The following is a 17,376-nucleotide window of genomic DNA, read 5'->3' as shown; positions in this document are numbered from 1 at the left end:
CTTTCTCTCTCTCTCTCGCTCTATTCCTCGTGGTAAAATTAAAATAAGTAAATAAATAAAGTTAAATAAAATAATTATTTAAGAAAAAAAATGAAGAGTCAGATTCCACATAATGGTTGGTGATTTGAATCCCAGCCTGGCAACTTGAAAAACACACTGGGCATGTGTATGTGTGTCCAAAATCTGGAAGGAATGAAAAAATGGAGAAAAAAAGAATTGCAGTATAACCACACCTCATGATGGGGCAGGTGTCTTTTAATACAATCTTATCATTTTTTCTTTTTGGAGAGGTTTTTGCTATAGGGCGCATATGCTCGCCAGAAAGACAGAGAGAGACAGAGAGACAGAGAGACAGAAAGTGAGAAATCACCCCACAGGGGGGGTGGCCATGCCCAATCCCTTCTCCTCCATTCTCCTCTCAGGATTTTGGGCACACACGCACACACACGGGCATGAGTTTTCAGCTTTGGATTGGGGACTCGAACTGCAGTTGACCACATGGGAGTCCAGCAGTGTAACCATTACGCCATCTGCTGGTCCCTCTCTCTCACTTTCTTCCTCTCTCTGACAAGTGCGTGCATCCTTTGCCAAAACTAATATTGAGATCAACTGAATCTGTGACAGTCTTGTACTCCACCTTCCCTTCCAGGGTTCACTTATTTAGTATTATTGAGCTCCTAGGATCTGCCAGCCCTCCGTGGTTCAGCTGATTAGCATGTGGTGTCAAAGACAGTCCACGGTCCAGCTGCGGAGTGATACAGGGGCAAGAAACACAAACCCTCCCAGCAATGCTTCTCTACATTGTTTTCTTATCATTTTTTTTCTTTCTCTCTCTCTGTGTCTCTTTTTATTGCCAGAGGGCATGTGTGCTTTCTATATAGAGACATACAGGGATAGGAAAAAGTACCCATCCAAGGAGGCTTGGCCATGCCACAATCCCTTCTCCTTCATTTCTCTATCCTGCTGGGATTCTGAGCATGCAAGTACACCCAGCTTATTTTCAAGCCACTGGGGCCAGGACTTGAACCATATTTGGCCATGTGGAATCTGGTTCCTGTAACCTCTAGGCTTCAGGTCAACCCTAAACTGCTTTCTTGAAATCATGACATTCCAGTGTTGGAAAAGGAGTTGGAAAGCATTTAGTCGTAGGCAGTAAATATAGAACAAGAGATAATTTTTCGGGATTTAGAGTTCTGCAATAAATGAGGTAATAACATTCCTATTGATCACTGACTCTCCTAAGGCAACAAACTCAGGGCAGTCATTTCTGACTGCAGAAACCCTCCTCTTAAAGGAGCAATAGCTGAGTTCATGGATACAAAACTAGACTTACTCTCTGTAGAAGCTGCAAAGAGGCAGTAAAAATAACTGTCTTACATTTGTTAGAGCCCTATAGTTCATGAAGCTCTTCGGTAGTGATAATTATATTTTACACCCGTAGGGAAAACTACACTTTTACTGTAGTCTTTCACTCACAAGATTTTCCTTGATCTTTTCCTAAATTCTGTGTTGTGAGTAGAACAGACACTATTATCTCCCTCTAAAAATAAAAAGCATTTCATTTAATAATCTCTGCCCTAAAAAAAGTTGCGTAAGTACAAATTACTTCTATGTATCTTAAGATCAGATCCTTTAACTGTTAACATTTTACATGATTTGTTTTCTCTCTCACATAGTTTTCATTTTTTTTTCATTAAAAAAATATTTGCCGGAGGCCAGCAGTTAGAGTTATGGCTATGTCGCTGGACTCCCACGTAGTTAACCACGGTTCGCGTCCCAGACCCAGTGGCTTGAAACTCATGCTTGAAACACAAGCCACACTTGGGCGCGTGTGTGTGAGTGCCCAAGATCCCGAGAGGAGAATGGAGGAGAAGGGATTGCGGTGTGACCATCCCCTCTGGGGGATGATTTCTCACTTTCTATCTCTCTTTCTCTGTCTGTCTGGCAAGCGCATGCGCCCTATAGCAAAAGCCTCTCCAAACAAAAAAAAAAAGTTTATTTGCCAGGGGGCCAGCAGGTGGCATGATGGTTAAGGGCACTGGACTCTCACATGGGCGACTGTGGTTCTAGTCCCAGACCTGGTGGCTTGCTTTCTTGCTTTCTCTCTCTTTTTCTCACTCTTGCTCTGTCACTCTCTGGTCAAATTAAAGTAAATAAATGAATACATAAAGTTAAATAAAATACTTTTAAAAAACTGCCAGAGGGCACACACACTCTCCAGGGAAAGTCAGGGGAGCGAGAGGGAGCAAGCATCCCTAACAGAGCATGGTCAGGCTGCTCAATGCCCTCTCCTCCATTTCTCTATCCTGTTGGGATTTGGGATACACACACATATGCCCAGTGTTTTTTCAACCTGCCAGGTCCAGGACTTAAACCACATGGTCAACTGTGTGGGATCTGTCTCCCTTAACCACCAGGCCATGAGTCAGATCCTCTCAAATGATTTTTTCTAAACTGTTTGAAAGTTGCAGCCCTTTACTCCTAAATATGCCAATGTGTATATTCTGGTAACAAGTATGTTTTTAAGATAACCACACCAATTTTCAAAATCAAGGCAATTGGCATACTACCATTAGCTAATTTAATTATTCAGATTTTGACAATTGCCTAATACTACACTTATTTTTAAGAACTATTTAACTTTATTTATTTATTTATTTTAATTTGACCAGAGAGGGACAGAGCACAAGAGAGAGAGAAAGTAAGAACGCAAGCCACCAGGTCTGGGACTCGAATCACAGTCAGCCGTGTGGGAGTCCAGCATCCTTAACCACCATGCCACCTCCTGTCCCCCCAACACTATTCTTTATAGGAAAAGAAAATTTCCAGTCTAGTCTGCATTCAACTATAGTGTCTCTTCAATCTTTGATCTGGATACTTTATCAGGTTTTTCTTTCTTTTTTCTTTTTTTTGTTTAATAAATTTTTATTTTTCCAAATGTACAGTTGGTTGTGCCTGTTTATGCATCTTCATCAGCAGCTGAGGCATCTCCACCCTTGGTCTTTCTGGTGTAAATTACGTGTACTCTGTGCTTTGTAACCAGTTTGATAAGTCCTTTACTGAGAAGCTCCTGAAGTGCTGCCCTGGCCAGGGAACAAGGATCTTCAGCCTCCCAGAAACCACAGCTGGGGTTATGAGCTTATAGCTGGGAACTTCCTTGCAGAGTTTGTCGTATGGAGCTTTGTCAAACAAGACCAGGTTACTGAGCTTGTCCCGAACGTTGCCTCTGGACCACTTCTTCTTTTTGGCCTTGCCCCCAGATTTGTTCACTGGGTCTTTGTCCTTCTTGGCCGACTTCCCGGCGTCTTTCTTCTTCTTGTCATCCTTGGGTGGTATTGCGAAGCCGGGAGAGCAGCAGCAGCCACCGCAGCCTTGCTAAGATGTCGGACAGAAAAAAAGCAGGTTTTTCTTATATTTTATGACTTTTGTATTTTTGATAAGTACATTCCAATTATTTTGTAGACTATCCCTCATTTTTCATTTTTTCTGATGTTTTATTTCCATCTTTCTAACCAAGGAAAATAAGACTCAAAAAAGTTTGAAAAGTGGCTCCATGACTCCTGATAACTAATAATTTCAGGGAAAAAAGAGAAATGAAGATTTTTCTACTGATAATTCAGCCTCCAGCTCACAAACTTGAGTGGAGAGGCAAAGGGCAGACCTTCAGAAGATTCCTCCATGGCTTCTGAGAACTAGTGATTTTGGGGAAAAAAGAGAAATGAAGATTTTCTACTCATAATTCAGCTTCCAGTCCACAAACTCAAGTGGTAGGGAGCCCCTCTAGCCTTCTCTCTGTCTCTGTTTCTCTCTCTGCCTCTGCCTTTGTCTTCTCATTTTTAAAAAATTTTTCCTTTTTAAAAAAAAATTTTTTTTGGAGAGGTTTTTCACTATAGGGCGCGTGTGCTCGCCAGACAGAGAGAGACAGAGAGACAGAAAGCGAGAAGTCACCCCCCAGGAGGGATGGTCATGCCACAATTCTCCATTCTCCTCTCGGGATCTTGGGCACGCACGCACACACGCCCGGTGTGAGTTTTAAGCCACCGGGTCCGGGACGTGAACCGCAGTTGACTACATGGGAGTCCAGTGACATAGCCATTACGCTAACTGCTGGCTCCCCTTTTTAAAATTTTTTAAGGTAAAGTATTTTCTCAGCTTTCAGCCCCACCTTTATCTTGCTAATAATCCCCTTTCCTCCTCCCACCCAGGAGAAACAAGGGGCAGGCCTTCAGAAGAAGATTCTCCATGGCTCCTGAGAAGTAGTGATTTTGTGCGGCACACAAGTGCACAGCGCTGTTTTCTACTTTTTGCTTTAAAAATTTTTATTTATTTTTCTGTTTCTTTGTTGTTGTTTTTTCTCTCTCTCTGTTTCCTTTTCTTTTTCTTTTATCTCATCACTCTGTTCCTCAGTCTCTATTCACTGTGTTTCTAGATGGATCTAAGGGAACCAAACATCCAAATAGTATTAGGGTTAACATATTCCTCAATACCCACTGAATCTGCTGCACAAAGAGATCAAAATGAAACGGCAAAGAGATTTCAGATCACCTCCTTCTGCATGCTCCTGAATGCTCAGATAGAACTTCAAGAATTAGGAAGAAACACACCATCCATTAGATGACTAGAAACCACCGTAGGGTCACAAAAATATGGGAAACAAGAAAATACCTCTCCTCCAAGGGAAAAGAATAACTCCTCTTCATCCACAGACCATTCAATGGAAATCATGGAAATACCTGATATTTAGAATATTCATAAAGGCAAAAGCTAACAGAGATGGAAGAGAAGAGAGACCATGAACTGCCGAAGAGGCAGGAGAAAGGAGCTGACGAGTTCCAGGAGGTGAGAAAATTCTTGCAAGATATAAAAGAGGAATTACACCCTTTAAAAAGGAATCAAATGGACCTTTTAGAGATGAAGGCTATAATACAGGAAGTCAAAATCTCCCTTAAAGTATTAAAAGCAGACTAGATCATACAGAAAATAGAATCTCAGACGTAGAAGAGAAAATTGCTGGCCTAGAAAAAGCCACCACAAAGACAGAGAATTGCCCCAAAAAATGAGAATAATATATGAGAAATAGTACATACCATCAAACATCCAAACATCCAGATAACTGGTATCCCAGAAGGCGAAGAGACTAATACATCCTGCAAGAAAACTTTCCAAACCTAGAGAGGCACTCAAAGATCCAGTCCCAAGAAATACAAAGGACGCCAAATAGAATCAACCCAAGAAGATCTTCTCCAAAACACATTATAGCCAGATTGAGCAAAACCACAGACAAAGACAAGATACTAAGATTGGCAAGAGAGAAACGTCAAGTTACCTACAAAGGATATCCCATCAGGCTGACAGCAAATCTCTCATCAGAAACGATGTGAGTGAGGAAAGAATGGGAAAATACATTCAAAGTGTTAAGGGAAAAGCAATATCAACCAAGAATACTGTACCTGGCAAGATTATCCTTCATATGGGAAGAAAAGACAAGAACATTCTCAGATAAACAAAATCTGAAAGAATTTACCAACACTAGACCAGACCTCCGAGAAGTTCTCAAGAGAGTCCTATATCAAGAAAATTAAATACAGACACACAGAAATAAAAGTTCAAAAACTAAGAAATTGGCCAACTTTATCATAGGGACAAGTCAGGAATTGAGTATTATATCCCAGAATACAATTGGGAAGATGGAACCACGACAGAAGATAGATTAAGTACATGAGACTCAACTGGTGAAATTGCACTTTATGACTTTTGACTAAAGTATTGCTGCTTTTCTTCTAGGCTTTGTTGTCCGGTTTTAAGGATTTTTGTACTGTCTTGAGCTGTCGATAGGTTCATGTACCTACTAGTTGAACAGAATCCTAACCTGTTTCCTGGCTTTAAATTTTAAGTAAAGTTCCTTAGCATTTCTTTGATTTATTAAAGTTAAAACTACTTTTCTTGAAATTACGAGTGGAACTTGCTATTGAAAGTAGTTAGATTATTTAAATTGTGTGATCAATTAAATGTTGGGTGTAAAAGGAACAGAAGACAACTGTAGACACCAGAGGTAGTATGAGAAGAGGGTGAGAAAGGGCAGAGGGTCAGAAATAGGGGGAAAAATATATGTGTGTGTGTGTGTGTGTGTGTGTGTGTGTGTATATATATATAAATATGTAACTAGAAATGGAAAATTATTGACAATAACATGCATGATTAAGACCCCAAGCAGTATATTCTGGATCGGAAATCACATTTTGTATGCTGTGACAATGCTTAGGGAATGAATGTTAATTAATTTTAAAAAAGGTTTCAGAAATAAATTAATTTTTAAAAAGTTTGAAAAATGAGTAATAAATGCACAAAATGCAAATTTGTTTCTTTTGACTTCCATGTAATTGCTCTATATATCCATAATAATTTAATTCACTTAAAAGTATTCATAACCTACTTTTGCTTAATTAATGTTATTTATTTATTTATTTATTTATTTTGGAGAGATTTTTGCTATAGGACATGTGCGCTCACCAGAAAGACAGAGAGAGACAGAGACAGAAAGTGAGAAATCACCCCCCAGGGGGGATGGCCATGATGCAATCCCTTCTCCATTCTCCTCTTGGGATGTTAGGCACGCATGCATACCCACCTTGCGTGAGTTTAAGCCACCAGATCTAGGACTTGAACCACGGTCGACTACATGGGAGTTCAGTGACATAGCCATTACACCAACTGCTGGTCCCACCATTGTGTTTTCTCTATTGTGGTTGCACCTACAATTTCATTTGAAAACAAATGATTTTGTTGCTAAAAATTTGAAAAACTTGGGACCAGCAGATGGTGTAATGTAATGGCTGGATGCCCATGTAGTCAACCACGGTTCGAGTCCTGGACCCAGGGGCTTAAACTCACGCCAAGTGTGTGTGCGGGCGTGCTCGCTCAAGACCCCTAGAGGAGAATGATGGAGAAGGGATTGCGGTGTGGCCATCCCCCCCAGGGGGTGATTTCTCACTTTCTGTCTGTCTCTCTGTCTTTCTGGCCTATAGCGTGTGCCATATAGCAAAAACATCTACAAAAAGGGACCAGCAGTTAGCATAATGGCTATGTCACTGGACTCCTATGTAGTCTACCACAGTTCGAGTCCCAGACCCGGTGGCTTAAAACTCACGTCAGGTGCATGTGCGTGCATGTCCAAGATCCAGAGAGGAGAATGGAGGAGAAGGGATTGTGTCGTGGCCATCCCCCCTGGGGGGTGATTTCTCGCTTTCTGTCTCTCTGTCTCTCTCTGTCTTTCTGGCGAGCACACGTGCCCTATACCTAAAAAAACCTCTTCAGAAAAAGAAAAAAAAATCTATAAAAAAAAAGAATTTGAAAAACTTTACATGAGATTACCTTTAGACTGACCTTGAGTAGTGCTGAATGTTTAAATAGATAAGTAGATGAACAATAGAGAAGCAAAGGTAAAGATTTACATATTGCTAAGCACATGAAAGAAAAAAATGTGATTAAAATTATTCCAGAGAAAGCAGTTTTTAAAAAATTCAACAGACAGCAGAATAATACTTTTAGGTACTGGGACCAGCAGATGGAGTAATGGTTAGATTGCTGGACTCCCACATGATTGATTGCAGTTCCAGTCCCAGATCCGGTGACTTCAAAACTACACTGGGCGCATGTGTGTGCGTGCCCAAGGCCCCAGGAGGAGAATGGAGAGGGGACTGTGGCATGGCCATCCCTCTCTGGGGGTGGCGGTGGGGGGGTGATTTCTCACTTTCCCTCTTCTGTGTCTATCTGTCTCTCTGTGGCAAGTGCATATGCCCTAGGGCAAAAACCTCTAAAACAAACAAACCAAACCTGTTTCTAGGCATTATATTAGCTGTAGTGTCTATCATCCCACAGTCTAACATCAAGTCAGACATGTAGATATCAAACCTCAGTTCACCACCACTTCCTGCTGCCTCTCTAGGCATAACATCATTTATCTAAGTTTTTTTTTTCGGAGAGGTTTTGTTATAGGACGCATGCGCTCACCAGAAAGACAGAGAGAGAAAGAGAGACAAAAAGCGAGAAATCACCCCTCAGGGGGAATGGCCATTCCGCAATCCCTTCTCCTTTACTCTCCTCTCAGGATCCTGGGCATGCACACACGCACCCGGCATGAGTTTAACCCACCAGTCCAGGATTTGAACCGCGGTCACCTACATGGAAGTCCAGCCACATAGCCATTACGCCAAATGCTGGTCCCCATTTACCTAAAATTTTTAAACTACTTTTCTTCATTTATTTTCTACGTTTAGTTTGTGTTGAAGTTATCTCTGGTATGTCTTATTTCCCTACTATACTGTAAGTTCCTTGAGAGTACGTCCTGAGTTTCAGTCTTTGTATTCCCTTGTAGTTCTTTGCAGTGTTTTGCACGTAGTAAATATTCAATTAATACTTGCTGAATGAATGAAATACAACCAGTTCTCACATCATTTGGAAAAGCCAAACCAAAACAGTGTTGTATGGGATATTCAACTTGTACTATGTGATCCCAAAGGACAGATTAAGAAATGTAAAGTTTTGATCCAGAAGCACTGTCTTCTCGTTGGAGTTGTCCAAAAACAGATTCATTACATTGTAAGGTGAGGTCTTCTATCTTGCTAAGTTTCTACCAGTAGGAATAGGAGGATTACGGAAGCTGTGTGGAGTATCGTCTTCTTCACCTCTGAAAGTCTCTAGAGGCGGGAACAGCACTGACTCAGAAGCCAGACCACCTGCCCTCACAGTTTGACTAAGCCAATAGAAATGTGGATTACCATACGTGAAAAATGGGGATAATTTGTTTGATTCTAAGACATAATTATTTTAACTTTATTGTTATTATTTTTTGCTAGGGGTCATATGTGCTCACAGAGAAAGAGAGAGAGAGAGACAGAAGATAGAAGGAAACTGAGAAATCACCCCCTGGGGAAGATGGCCACACTGCAGTCCCTTCCCTTCCACTCTCTTAAGATTTTTGGACATGCACGTACATGTGCCCAGCATGTTTTCAAGTCGCTGGGACTGGAATTCAAACCATGAAGTCACCATGTGGGATCTAACACCTTAACCACCACACTACCTGTTGGCCATTACTTTAACCTTCCTGAAGTCCAGATTCTTCCGTTGTCAGCTGAAAGGCAACTAAGACAAGATTATAGTTCATATAGTCCATATTGCAAGTGAGTTCTGTGACATCTAAAAAAGATGACATAAATTGGGACCAGAAAATGGCATAATGGTTACATCGCTGCACTCTCAGAGGCTTGAAACGTATGCCAGGTGCATGTGTATGTGTGCCAAAAATCCTGAGAGGAGAATGGAGAAGGAATTGTGGTGTGGCCATTGCCCCGGGGGGTGATTTCTCGCTTTGCCCTATAGCAAAAAAAAAAAAAAAACTCTCTTAAAAAAAAAAAAATGACAGAAATCAGCATTGAGGGACCAGCAGTTAGCGTAATGGCTATATCACTGGACTCCCACGTAGTCGACCGCGGTTCACATCCTGGACCCAGTGGCTTAAACTCACACCAGGCACATGTGCGTGTGTGCCCAAGATCCCGGAAGGAGAATGGAGGAGAAGGGATTGTGGCATGGCCATCCCCCCAGGGGGTGATTTCTCACTTTCTGTCTCTCTGTCTCTCTCTCTCTCTCTCCGTCTGGCAAGCCCATGTGCCCTATAGCAAAAACCTCTAAGAAGAAATCAGCATTAAAAAAAAAAAAAGAAATCAGCATTGAAACTAAAAGCTTTTTTAATTTCAAAAGACATGGGGTCTTCTGGCCCAACGCCCAGTGAAATGAAAATCCCTGTGCATCTGTGCATCTGAGGTGGGTCCACCCCTGCTCCTTTAACTACAAAAGCCTCTTCCAAACCCCATCTTCCAGGCCAACACCTAGTGAAGCGAGGTAGGGCAGTCTCTTCTTTCTGTCTCTGTTTCTCTCTCTTCCCCTCTCTCTCTAGATTTTAATTTTTTAATATATGTATATATATTTTTAAAATTTTTATTTATTCATTCACTTATTTTAATTTGACCAGAGAGACACACACACACAGAGAAAGAAAGTGAGAAAGCAAGCCACCAGGAGCAGGACTAGAACCATGGTCGGCCATGTGGGAGTGTCCAGTGCCTAACCACCACGCCACCTGCTGGTACCCTATATTTTTCACTTTTTTTTTTTGGAGAGGTTTTTCACTATAGGGCGCGTGTGCTCGCCAGACAGACAGAGACAGACAGAGAGACAGAAAGCGAGAAATCACCCCCCAGGGGGGATGGGCACACCGCAATCCCTTCTCCTCCATTCTCCTCTCGGGATCTTGGGCACGCACGCACACGCGTCCGGCGTGACTTTGAAGCCACTTACGTGGGAGTCCAGCGACATAGCCATTATGCTAACTGCTGGATCCCCCTTTTTTTTTTTGAGAGAGAGTTTTTAAAATTTCTGTAAGTACTATCTCCTCTCTCAGATCACCTCTCCTTTATCTTGCTAATTTCAGAATCCATGTGTTTCAGAGGAGGGCCCAGCCCTGCTCTTTTCACGATGCTCAAGCGCTGGAGTGCACTGCTCAGTTTTCATTTTTTGCCTTTTAAAAAAAATTCCCCCTCCCTTTTTTTTTGTTGCTCTTGTTGTTGTTGTCTTTTTCTCTCCGTTTCCTTTCTTTTACCTGACTTTCTTACCTGCTTCTCAGCTTCCACACATTGTCTACGCAGGTCTAGGTACACAGCAGCAACACATCTGAATACTTCCAGGGTCATAGAAAACCTCAGCCCACACTGAACTGCTACAGAGAGGGAGAAACTCATTCATAAATCTGAATTCACATCTCCCTGTGGGAACCATGTTGCAAAACACAGCAGTAGAGGATAAACTGGCATAGAAGTACCTCACAGTAAACAGAAGCTTATGAGCTTACAGTTGCAGAAATCTCCGACGAATTAGCCAAATGACTGAAAATCAGAGAAGAGAGACTGCAAAGTGAGCAGCAGGGAGAAATACAGAGCTACAGTGAGCATGGCTCATCTCCTCTCACTCCTCTGAACTCTTAATGGAAACCCCGCAGCTCAGCCCAGGTACACCTGTCCTTCAGAAACTGGGAAGTCTTTGTAATATCCGGCTCCACCAACAAAAGCAAGCGGAGGCTGCTTGGTGAACAACAGGGAAATGGATCTGCGAGATGTTGCAGGTCATCTCCTCCCACACGCCTCTAACACTCAGAATTAACTCCAAGAAAGTAGGAAGAAACTTATAATCCATCAGATGACCAGAAGCCACTGCAGAGACACAAGAAATATGGGAAATCAAGAAAATATCTCTTCTCCAAGGGAAAAGTACAGCTCTTCATCATCTACAGACAGTACAATAGAACTTGTGGAAACGCCAGATAAGGAATTTAGAATATTCATAGTGACAAAGCTAACAGAGATGAAAGAGAAGAGAGACAACGAACTCCAGAAGATGCAGGAGAAAAGAGACGAGTTCCAGGAGGTGAGGAAGTTCTTCCACGATCTGAAAGAGGAAATGCACACCATAAAAAAGAATCAAATGGAGATGAAGTCTGTAATACAAATCAAAACCTCTCTTAAAAGTACTAAAAGCAGGGGGAACCAGCAGTTAGCGTAATGGCTATGTTGCTGGATTCCCACGTGGTCGATCGCGGTTCGTGTCCCGGACCCGGTGGCTTGAAACTCACGCCGGGCGCGTGTGCGTGCGTGCCCGAGATCCTGAGAGGGGAATGGAGGAGAAGGGATTGCGGCGTGCCCATCCCCCCTGGGGGGTGATTTCTCGCTTTCTATCTCTATGTCTCTCTCTCTCTGTCTGGCGAGCGCACGTGCCCTATAGAGAAAAACCTCTCAAAAAAAAAAAAAAGTACTAAAAGCAGATTAGATCATGCAGATCAAATCAGCTGTAGAAGACAGAGCCTCTGATCTAGAAAACTTTACCAAAAAGACTGAGAAAATAACCCCCCAAAAATGAGAATAATACACAAGTAATACTAGATAACATTAGATGTCCAAACATCCAGATAACTGGTATCCCAGAGGGTAAAGAAACTAATCAGGGCACTGATAATCTATTCCATGAAATCCTGCAAGAAAATTTTCCAAAACTAGAGAGGTATCTGAATGTCTAGACCCAAGAAATAAAAAGGACCTCACAGAGAATCAATCCACGAAAATTTTCTCCAAGGTTCATCATAGCCAGATTGACCAAAACCACAGACAGAGACAAGATACTAAAATTGGCAAGAGAGAAACGTCAAGTTACTTTCAAAGGATAGCCCATCAGCGTAACATCAGACCTCTCTTTGGAAACAATGCAAGCAAAGAAAGAATGGGAACATATATTCCAAGTATTAATTTAGAAACAATTTCAACCAAGAATACTATACCCAGCAAGATTATCCTTCATATGGGAAGATAAAGATAAACACATTCTCAGATAAACAAAACCTGAAAGAATTTACCAACACCAGACCTGCTCTTTGTGAAGTTCTGAAGGGAGTGCTATACCAGGAAAACTAAAGACAGATAGAAACAAGACAATAAAAAAATGACCAAGAAAAAGGCCAACTTAATGGTAGGGACAAATTCGGAAATATCTATAACAATGTTGAATGTTAACTTCCAGGATTTAAATGGAAACATCAGCCCACAGTAACATTGCAAATTTAACAAGAGTGATTACATGAGACTGAACCAGTAAAATGGAATTCTATGACTTTTCTCTAAAACATTACTGGTTTTCTCCTATCCTTTGTCTTCCAGATCTAAGGGTTTAGGTTCTCTTATGAATTGTTGATCGGAGCAATTTGTTAATTTTTAAAATACGTCACTGGACTCCAGTGTAGTCGACCATGGTTCGAGTCCCGGACCCAGTGGCTTAAACTCACACCAGGCGCCAGCATGCCCAAGATCCTGAGAGGGGAATGGAGGAGAAGGGATTGCAATGTGGCCATAACTCCTGGGGGGGGGTGGGGGTGTGACTTCTCACTTTCTTTCTCTCTGTCTCTCTCTGTCTTTCTGGTGAGCACATGTGCCCTTTAGCAAAAACCTCTCCAAAAAAAGAAAAAAAAATTGAAACATAAACTTTTCTCCCCTTCTGACTTTTCAATTGGAAAATATTTGTAAGAATTATTATTTTGTGACAGAATAGTTATTTGCATAAGTTCAACAATACAATAGTATCGGTTGCCATGCATCAGAAATTCAATTCTTTTTTTTTTAATTATTTAATTTTTAACTTGTTCATTCATTTATTTTAGTTTGATCAGAGAGAGAGAGAGCAAGCAAGCCACCAGGTCCATGAGTTGAACCATGGTCAGCCATGTGGGAGTGTCCAGCACCTTAACCCCCATGCCACCTGCCGGTCCCCCAGAAATTGAATTCTTATGGGCCTTTGTGCAAATAACAGACAAAATTGAGACTAACCTAATTTCTTTTTCAAATAAGTTAGTTTATAACTCTCTTTAGTAAAAGGGGAAATAGAGAGAAAAATGTTTCAGAAGAAAATTATAGTGCATTTGTCACTAGATTTTAGCTTTGTCCATATTTTTAGTTTAAGATCTTTTGTGAATCAATAAAATATGAAAAAAATTAATATGGAAGGGAGGGAGGTGAAAGGAGAAGGCAAAAAGTAAAAGTATGTATGACTGACAGAAAATAAGAAGCAGTTTGCTGATAATAATGTATATAGTAATATCTTTGTCTTGACTGATATGCATGGTGTTCGTGCTGGAAAAAGAAATGTTGTAGACTGTAAAGACATGTGATTAAATGTAAATTAATAAAAAAGACATGGTAACAGGGCAGTAGTGTGTACATTTCAGATTAGCAAACAAGTGTTTATTGTTGATAAACTTTTTTCTTTCTTGATGGTAAATAAAATAATGATAAATCTTAAAAATGGATAACATCTTAGTCAATAAACATCTTAGTTAAGAAATTAAATGGAAAAAAAAAGAAATAAAATAGGATCTCACTGGTGTACCACATGAGGTTATTGTAAAGGAGTAAATGAATTTATAGATATGAAGCAGGTTGTTGGAAAAGTCATGAAACATTTTTGTATAGAAAAACAGAAAAAATATGTCATGACTTTTCTGAAGACTCAGTGTTTAGAACAGGTCCTGACACAAAGTTAGCACCATTTAAGTACTATTGTTATTAAATTTTTATAAAATGAGTCACCATTAATTTCAGTAATTGACCCCTCTATTCTAGTATCTATTATATAAGCAATAAGGCTATAAGAATAGCTAAAGGAAAATTAGAGGCTTCTCTAGGGTGAAAATATGGTCTCAGAAATGAAGCATAGAGACCAGCAGTTAGCGTAATGGCTATGTCGCTGGACTCCCACGTAGTCGACTGCAGTTTGAGTCCCGGACCCGGTGGTGTAAACTCATGCTGGGCGTGTGTGCGTGCGTGCCCAAGATCCCAAGAGGAGAATGGAGGAGAAGGGACAGCGGCATGGCCATCCCCTCTGGGGGGTGATTTCTCGCTTTCTGTCTCTGTCTGTCTGGCGAGCACACGCGCCCTATAGCAAAAAGCTCTCAAAAAAAGAAAAAAAAAAGAAATGAAGCATAGATGCTATTAAAGTAGGGGAAGATATATGAGACTGAAGCAATTTCTAGAAGAACCAGATTCTTTAAACTCCTCTTAATGAAACTGAGTGTAAATGAAAAGACTTTGGAAATAGAACTATCAAGGTTGTGGCGGAAGCACCGTCCTTATCCTTCTCTTGGTGGAAGCACCATCCCTATCCTTCTCTTATCTCAACAGTTTCTGTTGTGACCCACGTTTATGTTCAGCCCCTTCACTGAAGTTCTGCCATTCTGAAGATAAATTACTTGTACAATAAAAGACGAACTTCGTTTTGAATATTGACTGAAGCTGTAGAACAGGAAGGGAGTCAGTGTTTTTTCAAACTTCTTTGCTTGCCATTATCTCAAATCCAGCTAAAATTACTTACTCAGGAAGGAGATTAGTTGGGAAAAGATTTTTTTATTAAATTGAAGTAGTACTGATCCTAGCTCGCTTCACCTCAGAACCACTGGTTTGATATTTTGCCCAGTGTGGGTTCTGTGGAATGATAACTATTGAGAGACCACAATATGGAGATTTCCATTTGATGATTTCTTTGAGTTCTCAGAGTCTCTTATTTTTTTCATGAAGAAATGCGCAGTGGATCCAAACAAGAGCAGACCCCCACAGTCTGGGAAGCTGACCGCGTGAGAGGGTTCTGGGTTCGAATTAGGAACCCACAAGCATGCACAAACCTATGATCCAGAGCCAGCTGAGGCTTGGGGTGGATCAGTGACAGGACTCAATTGGGATTCTCTGTGTGTGTGTCTCATGTAATAAATAAATAAAATAAACTTGTAAAGAAAATAAACAGGGAGTAGATGGCGTAGCTGAAGTGGTAGGGCACTGGTACACAAGAACAGAGCCACATGAGAGACCCAGGTTCAGTTCCCAGACCGACTTAAACATACTAGGCATGATGTCATGTACCTGTCACGCTAGCCAAGGAAGGAGGAGGGAAGGAGGATTGTGATGTGGTCAGATCCTGTAAAAAAATTCCTATCGGGTCAGCCCATGGTATGGTGGTTAAAGCAGATGGATATATGACTGACTGTGGTTTGAGTGCTGGATCTAGTGGCTTGAAAAATATGCTGAGGGGGCCGGCAGATGGCATGGTGGTTAAGGGTGCTGGATTCTCACATGGCCGACCATGGTTCAAGTTCCAGACCTGGAGGTTTGCTTTCTCACTTTCCCTCTCTCTCTCATTCTGTCCCTCTCTGGTCCAATTTAAAAAAATAAATAAATAAAGTTAAATCTTAAAAAAAAAGAAGAAGAAAAGAAAAATATGCTGAGGACATGTGTATGTGTGTCTAAAATCCCAAGAGGAGAATGGAGGAGAGGAATTGAGTAGTGATCATCCCCCTTCTCATTTCCTCTCTCTGTCTCTCTCTCTTTCTGACAAGCACACATGCCCTATGGTAAAAATTAAAAATAAAAAAATTCACTAGTTTTATGAAGGAAGAACAAAGCTGAAGGCATCACACTTCATTTCCAAAATATTTCACAAAGCAATAGTAATTAACACAGCATGGTACTGGCATAAAAATAGACATATAGACCAAAGGAACAGAATAGGAAGCCCAGAAATAAGTCCATCAATAGATGGTCAACTGACGTTTGACAAAGGTGCCACAAATATAAAATAGGCATAGTACAATCTCTTCAATAAATGATATTAGGAAAACTGACTATTCACATGCAAAATGAAACTGGACTCTTATCTTCTATCATAACAAAAAAATCAACTCAATGTAGATTAAAGACTTAAGTCCAAAACTTGAATCTATAAAACTCTTAGCAGAAAACAGTGAAAAGCTTCATGGCATTGGCTTTATTTTTTTAAACTAATTTGTTTTTTAATCTTCTTTATTTATTTTTAAAAATTAATTAATCTACATTTATTCACTGAGCATTGTCATAGCATGCAAAATGTAATTTCCCATCCAGAAGATGCTGCATAGTAGCTTAATCATACATGTTATTGTCAATAATTTTCTATTTCTAGTTTCATATATATGTATATATATATTTCCCCCTATTTCCCCAACCTCTGCCATTTCCCATGCTCCTCCCACACTATCTCAGGTGTCCACAGTTGTTTTCCATTCCTTTTTCCCCCCACATTTTATGATTCACAAAATTCCTTAAATAATCTAACTACTTTCAATAGCAAGCTCTGCTGATATATACGTATCTATGAATACATGTCTGACCTAAGGCATGAATCTCTGAATAGAATGAATATACTATAAGTAGCACCTAGCTGGTGCTATATAGTTTACCATGGTCATTAATTATGTATTTTTTACTATATTTTTCAATTTTAAGAAAAGCAGAGTTAACTTTAATAAATTAAAGAAATGCTAAGAAATATGCTTAAAACTTAAAGCCAGGAAACAGGTTGGGATTCTGTTCAAATAGTAGGTACATGAACCTATAGGCAGCTCAAGACAAGACAAAAATCTTTAAAATCGGAAAACAAAGCCTAGAAAAAAAATCCACAATGTTTTAGTTAAAAGTCATAAAATTCTATTTAACCAGTTCAGTCTCACATACTTTATCTTTTGTTGTGATTCAATTTTCCCAATTAAATTCCAGAATATTATATTCAACTCCAGACTTGTCTCTGTGGGAAGCTGCACACCAGTGAGTCTGCCGAGGTTTCTCAGAGAGCAAACAATTACCATGATTGGTTCCCTTCCAAAAACCTGACCTTCGAAACCTTGCTCTGATTGGCCACTAGAATCCCTCAAATTTGCATATCCGGCACCTCATGATTGGTCCAAAAGCAACCAATCAC

At 40.5% G+C, this 17,376-nt stretch overlaps 1 pseudogene; it reads right to left on the bottom strand.

Annotated features, from left to right (window-relative positions):
* Positions 1–2,939: 2,939 nt before the first annotated feature.
* LOC102498727 (40S ribosomal protein S25-like) overlaps positions 2,940–17,376 on the bottom strand; it is a 36,764-nt pseudogene continuing 22,327 nt past the window's right edge.

This window comes from Tupaia chinensis, unplaced genomic scaffold, assembly GCF_000334495.1.
Source record: "Tupaia chinensis unplaced genomic scaffold, TupChi_1.0 Scaffold141530_1, whole genome shotgun sequence".
Taxonomy (NCBI): domain Eukaryota; kingdom Metazoa; phylum Chordata; class Mammalia; order Scandentia; family Tupaiidae; genus Tupaia; species Tupaia belangeri.
Note: the sequence above shows the minus strand (reverse complement) of the source record. Positions and strands in the feature narration are given on the sequence as shown.